The 14934-nt window shown below is 46.4% G+C and overlaps 1 non-coding gene and 1 pseudogene across 1 annotated transcript; one reads left to right on the forward strand and one right to left on the reverse strand.

The window, feature by feature from the left end:
- Nucleotides 1–1439: 1439 nt before the first annotated feature.
- On the reverse strand, nucleotides 1440–2556 carry LOC117834481 (putative serpin-Z6C; annotated as a pseudogene).
- Nucleotides 2557–3034: 478 nt separating this feature from the next.
- On the forward strand, nucleotides 3035–3173 carry LOC117834901 (small nucleolar RNA Z247). Its single transcript, XR_004635855.1, has one exon. It is a non-coding gene; the product is annotated as a small nucleolar RNA Z247 (small nucleolar RNA).
- Nucleotides 3174–14934: the final 11761 nt, after the last annotated feature.

Here is a 14934-nt window from a genome sequence, read left to right on the forward strand (position 1 = left end):
CCACCAGTCGGGATAAATGAATTAGTCCCGGTTAAAGCCACCAACCGGGACTAAATCCATGACACCAGCCTTTATCTCTCCAACTTCTCTCTCTCCCTCTTATCTGCTCCTCTCCCTCAGCTCGCTCCACCCTCTGCTCCCCCTCCCTCCCTAGCTAGGCTGGCCTCCTAGGCTCCTAGCACTCCTCCCTCTGCTCCCTCCCTTCCTCCCTGCCTCCTCCTCTCCCTCTGCTCCCTCCCTCCCCGCCTCCTCGGCCTCCTCCTCCTAGCTCCCTCCCCGCGAGATGGCCAGCCCGATGCGGGTAGGCGTGGGCGGAGCTACCCAGCGTGGCGTCAGTGGGTGAGGGCCCGGCGCGAAGCTGCCCGACGTGGCGCAGGTGGGCTAGGACCCGGTGCGCCGTGAGCTGCCAGATTTGATTCACCTTTGTTAATGTTTTGTTTGTGAATGATTCATTTGTGATTTTTGCCAGTCAATTCCCCACGTGTTGCGAATCAAATCAAACTCATGTGTTGTGACTTGTGAATCAGATCTTATGCGAATTGATTGGTTGTGTGCTCTGTTACTTGTATGATGGTCATGTGAGATAGCATGTTTCTTGCTTCAATTTGTGAAGCATCAATTGTTTCTTGCTCTTGATTTGATTGTCTCTGTGGTGGAGTTGGAGCTCGAGGCGGTGGTGGTCGAGGCGGAGCTATAGCTAGCAATGGCAGCACGAGCAGGCACGATGGGGCAGCCCGCAGTTTTTTTATTTTTTGAAGTCTTTTGTCCCAGTTGGTATAATACCAACAGGGAGAAAAGGTAAGCTAAGATGTGAACCTTTAGTCCCAAATGATTAGTCCAGTTGGATTTTCGAGATCTATATGTCTCTCCAACCGGGACTAAAGCTCAATTTTCCACCAGCGAATCCTTGGAAGAAAAGGATAAATAGAAATATAAATATAGCTGCTATGCCAAAACACGGCGCAAAAGACCCAACCAAATTGTTCTAGTGGATAAATAAGGAATACGGAAACAAAAACTGCAATTGGACAAATCCGACCGAATCGCACTCAAACAGAAATTAATTGGTTGTCGTGTGACAAATCCAACCGAATCGCACTCAAACATAAAATTGGAGGGAGTATTAAGAAAGGCAAGCACCATTATATAAATTAAAAAATGTAGAACATCCATGCTTATTATGAGCACGGGTCAACAAACAATGGGATCCATGCATTTTTGCACGAGGACAACAAAAGAGCTACTCTATCATAGTATGACTGATATTGCAGGTACCTCCTGATAATAGGAGTAGAAGTGGTACCGTACCAGTAAATAGACAATAGTAAGCAAGACATCAGGTAGAATTAAAACAACATAAAAACAAAAGCATAAGGTAAATAACCTTATATCTGGTATATGCGCTCTGCAGAAACCATTACCGAGAATGGGACTCTCAGCTAGGGTCGTGTAGGATCAACGACGTGTCCAGCGAAGAGCGCCGCACCGGACACCTCCTCCACCACATAGAACGCATACGGATGGTCGGCGACAAAGTCCACGCGCGCAGGTGGTTGCCTCAGCGGACATGAACCATACGTGCACCAAGCAGCAACAGCCGCTGCCTCCGTGCCATCCCCAAGACAAAGGGGCTCCTGCAACCCGTCGTCGTCCTCGAGCATGTCGGGCAGTTCAGCTCCGCGCGAGAACGCTGCTTGGACCCCGAGATCTTGGAGAGCCTTCTTGGCGCTGGAGGAGGCGGCCGGAGGACCGCTTGAAGTTGGGCACCCGGAACTCCCCAACCCTGACTGCTCTCTCCGGCAGGTATTCCTGCAGGAAGCCAGGGCTAGACGACGCCACCTTGTCCACGAGGCTCCACAGGCCGTCGTGCGCGTCCGGGAGGAGGACGCACATGGAGTATGGTGGTGAGGGCATGGTCATGGTCCTCCTTGGGACGCTGATCGTGTACTGCATTCTGAGCACCTTGAACCCGTCGTGCACCGCGATGAGCTGGTCGTCGGCGCTGCTCATGAACTGGGCGCCGACGACGCTGCCGTCCGGGCAGTGGAACTTGCCCTCCTCGGTATCCGACTTGTTGAATGGGTTCGTCCAGCTTCCATTGAAGTAGACGGCGTTGGCGACCACGAGACGCGTGCTCTCGTCCACGCATCCTGGATCAAGGATCAAGTCGATGAGGTTGTTCGTCTCCTCCGCGACCCAGCTGTTGATCTCCTTCCCTGCTTCCTCTTGCCTTGGTGAGGAAATCCACGGCGCGCACCGCGGACCTGAAGGACGCGGCGGCCAAACTGTTAGAGATAAACGTGTCATACAAGAGATTGTAACGTGATTGTCAGGTTGTTAAGATTGGGACTCTTATAGCTAGAATAGATTCAGTTCAGGATCAATGTAATATCTACACAAGAGTCCTAGTTTAAACAACCTATATATGTAACTGTTGTTTCTATATAAACACGCAGCCTATGGGTGAGCCAAGATAGGCAACCATAGTTATCATCCAAAAAAAATCCGCGACAGAAGAAGCTTCTGCGGGCGCCTGAAGATTGCGATGCCCCTCATGTCGTCGTCTTCCTCTGCGCCCCTTTCAACACCGCTCGGACCGCCGGTTTCAGAAAAACTTACACGGGACAACTTCGTCCTGTGGAAAACTCAGTTTCTCCCTGCGGTCCGTGGTGCAAAGGTGTTCGGCATCCTGGATGGATCTGTTCCCGAGCCACGACAAACACGGGAAGTTGAAGTCGACGGCAAGAAGAAGGACGTTCCTAACCCAAAGCATGACTCATGGGTAGGCAAAGATCAACAGCTACTCGGCTACCTGGTGAACTCCGTCTCCAAGGAGGTTCTCGTCGGGATCACGACTGCAACAACCTCCGCTCAAGCATGGAAGGCGTTGGGGGTTATGTTTGCAGCGCAATCAAGAGCGCGGGTCACAAACCTGCGCATGCAATTGGCCACCACAAAGAAGGGCAGTCTCACGACGGCGGCCTTTTTCAACAAGATGCAGAACATCAAGGATGAGCTCGCTTCAGCCGGCGTCACCGTCAATGATGATGAGGTTGTTGCTCATATACTTAATGGTTTAGATTTTGATTATCATCCTTTTGTCTCTTCCATGATGGGCCGGTCAGGAGAACTCTCGCTGTCCGAGTTATATTCACTTCTCATGGAGTATGATCTTCGACTTGAGATGTATCAAGGCGCTGGTCAAGGCGTTGGTCGGTACCAATCCTCTGCGAACCTGGCGTCTCGTGGTCATGGAAATCGCGGGCGCTCAGGTGGACGTCAAGGTGGTGGCCGGCCTGGTTCAGGACGTCCTGGACAAAATAACTACAACAAAGGCCAGAACTTCGGCAACAATCAAGGCAGCAGCTCGCAAGGAAACAAGAAGATGACACCGTGTCAAATCTGCAAGAAGACTAACCATGAAGCCAAGCAGTGTTACTTCTGCTATGATGAGGACGATCAGTACCGCGGAAGACCCACAAGAGCTTACGGCGTCGACACAAATTGGTATGCGGACAGTGGCTACTGATCATGTTACCGGCGAGCTCGAGAAGCTGACCGTTCATGACAAGTACAGTGGCCATGGACAAGTTCACACTGCCAACGGCACAGGTATGAACATTAGTAATATTGGACATGCAATTTTTCATACCCCTATCTCAAAAATATCCTTCATGTACCTACCTCTGCTAAAAGTCTTGCCTCCGTTCATAAACTCGCCAAAGACAACAATGCCTTCCTTGAATTTCACCCCGATTTCTTTCTTATTAAGGACCAGAATACGAAGAGGATTCTCCATCGCGGTAGATGCAAGGGTGGCATGTATCCTCTCATTCCAAGATCATCAGGAGAAGGGATAGAACTGAAACATGAAGCTTTTGGAGTCCATATACCATCTACATCTCTATGGCATAATCGTCTAGGTCACCCTGCTATTTCTATAGTTAAGAAAACTCTTCGATCCAATAAATTACCATGTGATAGTACAAAGAGTGTGAAGTCGGTCTGTGATTCATGTCAAAGGGCCAAAAGCCATCAACTTCCATATTCAATATCAAATAAAATTTCTAGTGCTCCTCTCGATTTGATCTATTCCGATGTTTGGGGGCCTGCTCCTACCTCTGTTGGTCACTACAGTTATTATGTCAGCTTTATTGACGACTATAGCAAATACACATGGATCTACCTATTGAAGCATAAATCTGATGTGCTTTCGGTTTTTCAAAACTTTCAAAGTCTTGTAGAAAGAAAATTCTCAAAAAAAATCCTTTGTGTTCAGTCAGATTGGGGAGGCGAGTACGAGAAACTTAATTCCTTTTTCCGACATATTGGGATAACACATCGTGTTTCTTGCCCCCATGCTCATCAGCAGAACGGAGCTGCTGAACGCAAGCATCGGCACATCATCGAGGTAGGCTTGGCACTCCTTGCTCACGCCTCCATGCCCCTAAAATTTTGGGACCAAGCTTTCCTGACCGCCACTCACCTAATTAATATCCTTCCTAGCAAGGTCATCGACTTTGAAGTCCCTAGTACTCGTCTCCTGCACGAAGCACCAGACTACAGCAATCTACGCACTTTTGGCTGTGCGTGTTGGTCAAATTTGAGACCCTACAATTCTAGAAAACTATCTTTTCGATCCACCCAGTGTGCTTTCCTTGGCTATAGCTCCATGCACAAAGGGTTCAAATGTCTCGACATATCTACTGGTCGAATCTATATTTCCCGCGATGTTGTATTTGATGAAGCTATCTTCCCGTTCTCTAAACTTCATCCTAATCCCGGTGCCTCTCTTAGGAAAGAAATTACTCTTCTTCCTTCCTCCCTTCGTAATGCTGGGGATGATCATTGCACTGTTCCTGATATTACTAATGATATTAATGTGCCTACTGTCTCTAGTGATTCTCAGGAACAATCTGCAGAAAACTCTAAAAAACAGGTTGCTCGCGAGCCCTTTTTCCCTACTGCCCCGGCGCACTATGGTGCAGAAGATCGCGGCGCCACATTCGATGCGGATCCCCCGTCCAGTCTCGGCGCATCTCCCGGGGGCGATTCGCCCGCCTCGCCTAGTGCCACTCCGGGCTTGCCGCGTGGGGGGACAGGCGGCCCGCCTGCGTCGGTCTCCTCCGCGCCCACACCCGTGTCGGAGGAGGGGGCGCCATCCAACCCGCCGACGCCACCTGTCGCGAGCTCACCAGGGGCGACACCGCTCCCTCCGACAACCTCTGATGCGCTATCGCCAGGATCTTCTACAACAACCAACCCATCACCACAAGTGCCTGATCCACCACGTCGACAAACACGCTTGCAGAGCGGCATTATTCGACCCAAAAAGATGTATGATGGTATGATCCAATACAGTCTGTTCAGTGCTACTGGTGAACCTAACTCTGTTGAAGAAGCGTTTACAGATCCTAAGTGGCGTCAGGCAATGGAAGCAGAAGTTCAAGCTTTAGAGAAAAACCGTACGTGGCATCTCATTCCAGGAAAATTAGGACAAAATATAATAGATTGCAAATGGGTTTTCAAAATCAAACGGAAAGCTGATGGAAGCATTGACAGATACAAAGCTCGATTGGTAGCAAAGGAGTTCAAACAGCGATATGGCATTGATTACGAAGATACCTTCAGTCCAGTTGTTAAGATAGCCACAGTTAAGTTAGGCTTGCGTTTATCTCTAACACAAACCACCGAGAGCGCGCACACGGGTGGAGGGATGATGTCCAACGCATCGAGCGAACGCATCGCGCGCCTCAAGCTCGAGCTCGAGCTTGTTAAAGCATCGAGCACGGAGCTTGATATCCGAGCCTCAAAACTGAGCGAGCCTACAGTTTAGCTCAAGCTTGGCTCGCTAGTAATTCGAGGCGATCTCGAGTCAAGTTGAAAGCGAGCAGTTTCACGAGCCTTGAAATTTTTATCGGTCATAAACTTAGGTGATCAAAGTCTGTATGTATACTCCCTCCGTCCCGAATTTTAGATTGTTTTAGTATTTTTAGATTTATAACTTTTGCTATACACATAGATATACAATATGTCTGTATACATAATAAAAACTATAATTCTAAAAAAGCTAAAATGACCTACAATTTGGAATAGATGGAGTAGAAATTAGACTCGAGTTATTGCCTTGCTTATAGACTTTGAGGATTTTGATGATACAATTAGGAAAAAATTAGATTATATATGTACACACCTCGTAGTGTTATATAGACAGTTAGTAATACGCGAACTTTTTGGTCTTGATCTCAAAAAGCTCGCGAGCTTTGGATTAGGCTTGGGCAATGGTGAGATCCTATTGTTCTCATACTATGATCTCAAAAAAAATAGCTTTCGATTAGGAGAGATTGGGAGAAGGGATGAAATGAAATAAGGAAAAAAAATAAGGGTTATTTCCATTGTATCGAGTGTCTCACCATGTCATGCTACCGGATTTCGGTCCATTAAATATGTTTTGACCGCATACGATAGTACATGACAACTTAACATTGCACGTTTTACAATTTGTTCGACTAAAGTTATACAACATTACTTCCTCCGTCCCAAATTATAGGTCGTTTTGATTTTATTAGATTCATAAACTTTATTATGCACTTAGATATACCTTCTGTCTAGATGCATAATAATATCTATGTATCTAGAAAAGCCAAAACGACCTATAATTTGGAACGGAGGGAGTACAAAGTAAGACTTGCTAGCTAGCTAGTATATCCAGATGGTCGCATGCACGACGAAACCTGCCCCGGATCCGTGGAATAATGAGTTGCGTAGTTGTCGCGCGGTTACTTGGCTGTCCAACCTGCCTGCTCGTTGGCCGCGCCCTTGTCAATCAAAAAAGAAAAGGAAAAGGAAAATAAAAAAGGAGAGACAGGTGTTAAAAGTCCAATTTTGGCCCACTCGAGTAGGAGGTGTTGAGAGGGGAGCAGTAGGTTGGGCCGGCGGCCTGGAAGACATGGATAGGTCAGATGGGCCGAGTTTTGAGTGGACTGGGTGGGCGGTCGCAGGACGTTTTTTCTAGCCGAAACTGGGGGTGTTTGGATAGTCATCTTAATCCAGCAGACGACCCTCTGGTACGCTTCCGGGGGAATTGATTCCCCAAGCAGAGAGGGAAACAATGTGTGCTGAGAATCATCCAGCTCGATATTTAGAGAAAAAATTCCACCGATTCTATAGGGTGAGTTACCAGTTTATCCTTAAACTTCACACAAAATTACACGAAAACTACCATCGTATATAAATTCAGAGATAGAGTTGGAACGACACTCTCCCACCCATTCCGCCACCCCACAAGCATGGACGAGCGGAGCCTCTACATGCCGCCAAACGCGAGCAATAAGGCCAGCAGCGGCCAGCCCCCTCCCCAAGATCTGGGGTGAGCAGCACCACTAGAGGCCGGCACCAGGATCCCCAAGGCACATACTGGATACCTCCTGGAGGCAAGGTAAGCAAATTTCCCTCCTCTAATTTATCTAAAAGATGGATCTATTGTTATAAAAATAGGTTGCTAATGATTTATATGTGAGTGTTATGATATCAATCTACTAATTTCTACATGATTTATGCAAGATTTATCAAGAATTCCATGTCTCTGTGCATCTTGTAGTTAGAGGGCCCTCAAATATTTTTGTATATTTAAATTGATGCATTCCTATGATATATGATTAGATGAAAAAACCCCAAGAGAACGTTGCAAAGTGAGATCCATTTGCTCAATCAGATTTGTGTGGAAGAAGTTAATGCCAAAAACCTCAGCACTAAGACAAGATATGCAAATCTAATTAGGAAGTTTACTGAAAGAACTAAGAGGCAGTACACCCAGATTCATGTATTGCTAGATACTTTGGAAACATACAGCTAGCAATTTCCACATCCCCAGAAGAGAAGTATTATCTTGTTGATTCGGGATATCTAACAGCCCTTACAAGGGTTAAAGGTACCATGTATCTAAATGGCAACATGAGAGACAATCGGTGGGCTCCAAAGAGGTGCTTAACCATGCACATTCGTCCCTTCGAAATGTGATCGAGTGTTATTTTGGTGTTCTAAAGATGAAGTGGTGCATTCTTTTGAGCTTGCCTGCCTATCCCATCAACAAGCAAGCTAGAATCATATCTGCAGTTATGGCTCTTCACAATTTCATAAGAGATAGTGCCATACATGATGCTAATTTTGAAAACTATGTTGATGATAATGATAGTCAGGATGGCACAAGTATTACTCATGATAGGAGTGCTTCAGCAGATGACAGTGATATGGGTACTTTGCGGGATTCCATTGTTACGGTTTTGGTAACATGATTGCTCAAGGAGTTGCTTTTGTTATTTTGGACGTATGAGGAGAGATTGTAATAGGATCCGGCAATGACAATTGATGCTTTAATTAAAAATTAATGAACCTGTAATGTCAAAAATTAATGCAGTTATTGCCTCTGGTGCTTTTTTAGCAACTAAACAAGGTATTATCGCCTTCAGAGACATACAAGTTATTACACACTCAGCACAGATAATCTTTTAATAGAAAATCAGGTTGCCAAACACTCTGCTTCTCTTACCAGCAGATATTGTAGATAGCAGCTTTTCAAGGTAGCTAGATTTTCAGAGAATCGCTACTAAGGGGGTGTTTGTTTCTTTAGCACCTCCTAAAATTTCTGTCACATCGAATGTTTAGATACTAATTAGGAGTATTAAACATAGGCTAATTACAAAACCAATTGCACAGATGGAGACTAATTTGCGAGACGAATCTATTAAGCCTAATTAGTCTATGATTTGACAATGTGATGCTACAGTAAACATGTGCTGATGATGGATTAATTAGGCTTAATAGATTCGTCTCGTGAATTAGCCTTCATCTGTGTAATTAGTTTTATAATTAGCTCATGTTTAGTCCTCCTAATTAGCCTCCGAATATTCGATGTGACATAAATTTTAGTCGGGACTAAAGATCCAAACACGCTAAGGTGAAACAAACAGGCCACTATCCAAAATGCTCGATCCTCTCCGCCGGCGGTAGATAGAGGCTGGTGAATATATAAAAAAACATACTGGAACTCCCTGCTTTTTTTTAAGGTTGCTTCGAAAAAAAATCAGTGGTGAATACGCCCGCATGGAACTGGGCCGGATGTTATCTGAACCGACATGATCACTCCAGTATACTGTATCTTACTGATATACTGTTCGAAAATGACTAATATGAAAACATTATTGGACCGGTGACGAATTCTTTGGTACCAACCGACAATACGCGCGCGGATCACACCACCATTATACGCGCCTAATAATTTAATAACACAACAAAAACTAGTGCTGATTAGGTGACGCCTCACGTCGCGTCCTTGTCGATCTCTCCCGGCCTGCTGCCTTCTCTTGCCCGGTTGCCCGATCCAAGCTTCAAACTTTTTTTAAAAAAAAAAACAATTCAACTCCGTTTATACATTTGGATTAAGCTTCTACCAGAAGCTCCGAGTGGATTTGGATGAACGAACGAGCCAGCTATCCTTTGCCTAGTTTAATTACCACCTTTGAGGTGCCATCAGCGTGAGACAGGCCGGCAAGTTAATGGTCGCCTTTGAAAATTTCCGGAAAGCTACTGCTAGTGAATGTTGTTTTCCAAGGTTAAAAAGTCATGGCGCCAAGATCTGATCTCTAACTTTTTCAATCGATCTCCTGCTACTCGCTCGCCGAGGTTGGTATTTGTCGTGTTAGCATATGGAAATATGTAATAATGTTTAGTCCAATTTATTATACACTTTTTATGCCTTGTCTTTGTTTTGTTATAATAAATTATATGATAATATAATCCTTGCACCCCAAATGTTTGGCCGCGGATAGGAGTATGCTGATAGTCTCAGGTGCGTGATAGGTTATTTTTCTTGTGTTCAATTATATTCCTAATAGATCAATTTCAGTGGAAGTTTTATGGTCATTAAATTTCATGCAACGTCAGCAATTTTGCTGACGTATAAGATCTTTACGAGGAAAGATAATGGAGTGTTTCATCATACGTCAGAGCAGTTCCATCCCCATAAAACTCAACCAGCATAGTTACCTAGTTCCTAATCTTGGTAACGGTGTAAAGAAACTGTACATTAAGACTGGTCTAATTGTGTCAGTTCATACTAGGAGTATTTAATTGATTGCCATACATTTGTATTTCTTTTGAAAGAAATTGGGAGTGTCGTTGTCAAGATTAGCGGATCAAGACTAAGACTAGTGAATTTCTTTTATACGCGTAAGGCTTCGGATGGTGGCGTGGGAGACACGGGGTTTAGACTGGTTCGGGCAAGGGAAAGCCCTACGTCCAGTGTGAGATGCTGCTCGTGTTGCCCACGCAGGGTCTGTAGTAGGGGTTACAGGAGGGCGAGAGAGGGAGCCGATCCTGAGTCTCTTGGGTGTGCACTAATGCTCTACAGGAGAGTGTGCGTGTGTTCTGATGGCTTGAAAGAATCCCTTGCCTCAGGGCCCCCGGTTCTCCTTTTATAGCGCAAGGAAGCTACCGGGGTTACAAGTGAGACTGAGTGTGAGGAGAAGTAAAAGAGATAAGCTAATTTAAGTAAAGTACGACATAAGGAGAGGGACCAAGTTCCCGGGTCGCCGGCCTCCTCCCCGGCCTTCGGCTCCTGTCAGCGCGTCCATCGGAAGAGGACGGCTGCCTTCGGATCCTGTCGAGCATCTCCTTGGTGGCCGTTGCCGCCAGGCATGATGATAGTGTTCGGTCGTGGCATCTGTGCCCGTCAGGGGAGGCGGCTGATCTTGCTGTCTTGCTGATGGCCCGTGGGACGCGAACGTCGCGTCCTGTCGCCGGACGCGCGGGGTGCGAGAACCGGCGGGACTTCCTCCTGTGCGGGGCGGCGCAGGCCATGAGTGCCCTGTAGCGAATCGGAGGGAGCCGCAGCCATTGTAGCCTGCGCCGCACGGTCGCACATGGGTACTTGTGGCGAGTCACGTCGGGGGCGCGAGCGCCTTTCTGCGCATCAGAGCCGCGGCGCATTTATGGTGAGGTCGACAGGGGGACCCACGAGATCCGCGCCCTGATCTTCCAGTCTACGCCCGAGGCGGGTATTTGTCTTGTGGGCCCGGACGAGTCCGACCCCCAGCGCCCTGGGTTGGGCGAGGTGGAGTTTTGCGGCGGGGGTCGGACGCTCCCGACCCTAGGCCTGTAGGTCGGGCGAGGCGGAGTTTGGTCGTCAAGGGGTCGGGGGCGTCCGACCCCGGGGCACCGGGTCGGGCGAGGCGGAGCGGGGCTCTCCCCTCCCGTGTTGGGCCGACGGCAGTCTTTATTACTTTAGGCGGGTCTGGGCCTTTATGATTGTTGTTTTCATGAGCTTTAGAAGGTCGTTAATATTTCCCCCCAACAGGGAATCTCCTAAAAGTAGGTTTCGCGTGCCTTTATACCATCCTTGTCAACAACCTCTTCGTCGTCATCTCTCATCTCGTACCATACTTTTCACGAACACTCCAACATCACAGACTTATGCGAGTTCATTCTAGCGGCCACAAAAAAGGGACGAAAAAAATGGATATATGGAGAAACCCATACCATCTGATTTGCATGCGAAACATCCATATCCGTCTGACAAATGGATACAAAAAGATCCGATCATTTGTCAAGTATATGGATCGGTGTGTAAAGTGGAAGTCTCGAAGGATACGGATGATGTGTGTATCTGTATCTGAAAAAGACATCCGATAGGTCAATTTGCGAGGCGAATCTATTAAACTTAATTACTCCATGATTTGATAATGTGATGCTACAGTAAATATGTGCTAATGATGAATTAATTAGACTTAATAGATTTATCTCGCGAATTAGCCTCCGTCTGTTTTATAATTAGCTCATGTTTAGTCCTCTAATTAATCTTCGAATATTCGATGTGACATAAATTTAATCCGGACTAACAATCCAAACCCCCCTTAATCTACTAGATGCGTTGTTATTTAAGAATTTTTTTTAAAAATATGAAGCTACATTAGAATGTTATTGAAGATATTTTTTAAAAATATTATTTTTTTAAGATAATTTTTTAAAGTATGAAGTTATACTTGTATAATTTCTTGTTTTTCATTAGAATGTTCGTGCTAAAGTATTTGGCCGGGATAGAGGTACAGTAGCACTAGAATGTGCTGCACCGACCGTAGGATGCAACGCAAGGACGAACAGGGAGGCCGTCAGCCCGCGGGGGGATCGGATACCGCCCCTGGGTTGCCCCACCGCCGGTCTCCTCGTCGTCGCATCGCATCGCATCGCATCCCATCTCGCCCACCTCCTGATCGATCGATCGATCAGGCTGGCCGGAGCCCCGGGGAATCTGGACAACCACCGGAAGCAGCACGCGTTGCGCACGCATCGGCATCGGCTAATCATGCCTGCGCCAGGGAAGCCAGGGCCGATGGATCGGCGCGGCGGGCGTCCGGACAAAATGACAGCCGGCGCGGCGGCATGTCCCTGCGAATGCATGGGCTGACGGTGGCGCGAGGCGACGGCGTATACAGGCGGACGGGGTCGGCTCGGACGATACTGCCCCTGGTGAGTTCCTCGTCGTCGTTGGTGACGGGCGCGGGGAAAGATGCGGGGCCGCGACAATTGTTCCCCGAATCCCGACGTCGGCACTTTACTGCTCTTGCAAGGACGATTGACGATGCAAGCCGCCGGGTGGTTTTCTTCGCGATGCATGGCCGTACTACGTTACATTTTCTTCGCGTGTGTGATCATGTTAGGGTACGTTCATGTCACCGACTCACCGTCACACGATTTTTCTTTTGCATGCGCGTATGGTGGGTTGGGCATTTGAGAGTGTCGAGCTACGGTTGTGTTGAGTTCATGTGAATGGGTTGGGCTAAACTCGAAAGCACGTTCGTAACTAAGAGCGTGTTTGCTTCCCGGCCACCACTGGCCATGCCACATGTGCGCCGCAAGTTAGACGTTGGATTTCGGCGCCACGTACAGTTTTTTTGAAAGAAAAACTATCACCGTCACAACCTCATTAGGAACCAAGCACCGTGCGTGAGTTAAGTAGTCCCGAAATCTCTAGCAATTCAAATCATAAAATCAGTTGCAAACGTACTGGTAGCACAATGGTGACGCATCTCGGTGAGGAGCGCACTCGACCGAGTTTGATTTCCTAGGACGGCTTAGGTGTTGCTGTAACACACTAAAAAAAAAATCAAAGGCCCAGCCAGCCCAACCTTTTCCCTGGCCCGTTGCCCCCCTCCCATCTTATCCAGACCGGTCCTCTCTTCCTTCTCACGTTTCTTCCTCCTTCCCTGCTCTCCCATGGCTTCCCCTCCCTAAATTCCCCCTCTACAGCAGCAAACCCTTGGGGGGAACTAGCAAAACGGATCGAGGACAACAAGAGGAGCAAGAAAGGTGCATCTTCCATGTAGATCGGTCCTTTCCCCATATCTTCCCGCTGCCCTAGGGTTTGGGGAACGACCAAGGTGAGGTGAATCCACTTTAGATCTGCTAATTGATGTTTTTAGGAGGTTCTTGGTCCTGAGGATTAGTGGATTTGTTGGGGAAAACACGGTTTGAAGGTCGATTTAAGGTGTGCTGTCCTGTAGCTCGGGCAGTGCTGCTGTCCTTGTAGTTTTGGTGACCTAAACGATTTCTCCTCCAAAAGTGGATCATACAAAAGTTGTATAGAATTATGAGATGTAACTGCTGTCCAAGTTTCATATTTTTTGGCGGAGTATACCTTCAGTTATTGAATATTGTTTGGACGCTGTTTCTGAATGTCCAGATTTTTGACAGCAGATGTTCAGAGATGTATTAGATGATCTTAAGGATGGAATTCGTGGAAACCCATAATAACAAAGTTTTAGGTTTCTCAGAGATATATGTCCTGACAAAATTTTAGAATTTTTGGACAAGGGGTTTGGGAGATATGAATTTTTGTATGCTGCTGCCCGAAATTTCAGACAGATTCTGTACTTCACATTCAACTGCAGTTTTACCCCTCTTTGGATTATGCTAAAAATAAAGGATCTGAACAAAGTTGTAAGATTTCTCCCTTAGTTTTCTAAGATGTATTTGCTTGCTGTCATATCTTTTGTAATTTTAAAGATACAAAAAAGTGAAGCAGCACTGCTGCGGTTAACCTAGGTGATGTTTACCATCGTCGCTTGTTTGACGGGTTGGGCTATATGGGTGCTTTACTTGCTGTGTGCACATGGTTGTGTTGAGGATATGTTCTGATCTTATTGTGTCAAAACAGGTGGTAACGCTCCGGATCACGCTTAGAGCGGCTATCTCCTTCATTGGGAGGCAAGTAACGTAGCGGTGGTTGCTACAAGCTTTAATTTGCTATTTTTTCTACCTCCACTTTAAATTTCAGAATGATAACTTATCCAATATCATCCATTCAATTACAAGTTTATGCACATCTTACTGTTGTTATTACATATGCCTTATTCTTTACTTTATGACTTAGTAATGGCTCTTGTTAGCATAATTATGATGAGGATTATGTTGTCAAATGAGGAGAGACTTATCTGGTATATGCGGTGTATACTCTCTTTGTGCGATCTGTCTTGGCATTGCATTTCATTGCATCACAATGCATGGCATATGGAGTTAATTCGCCGCTTGATAGCCGCGACCGTACCGGTACAGCATCGTTTATTGGGCATAACGGTGCAGCTTCATACTTTGTTGAGTATGAAGGCAGGAGACATGGCATTTGCATTGCATTTGCATTTAGGGTGCTATCGGTTTTCTATGGTATTTATTTGGCAGTGGTGGTGAGAAGTGAATTTTCTCCAAGGTTTGGTGACGAATTGGTTTTATTTATGTATGAGGGTGTTGGAGTTATTATTATTATTATTATTCATTGAGGAGATACACTTACTGATAATAGTTAAACCATGGTCTAATGAACTTGTAGTTTAAATAGCTTGTTAAAGCTAGTTACTTGCTGAGATTTTATATCTCACCCCTATT

The sequence above is a fragment of the Setaria viridis genome, chromosome 8 (assembly GCF_005286985.2).
Source record: "Setaria viridis chromosome 8, Setaria_viridis_v4.0, whole genome shotgun sequence".
NCBI classification, from domain to species: Eukaryota; Viridiplantae; Streptophyta; class Magnoliopsida; order Poales; family Poaceae; genus Setaria; species Setaria viridis.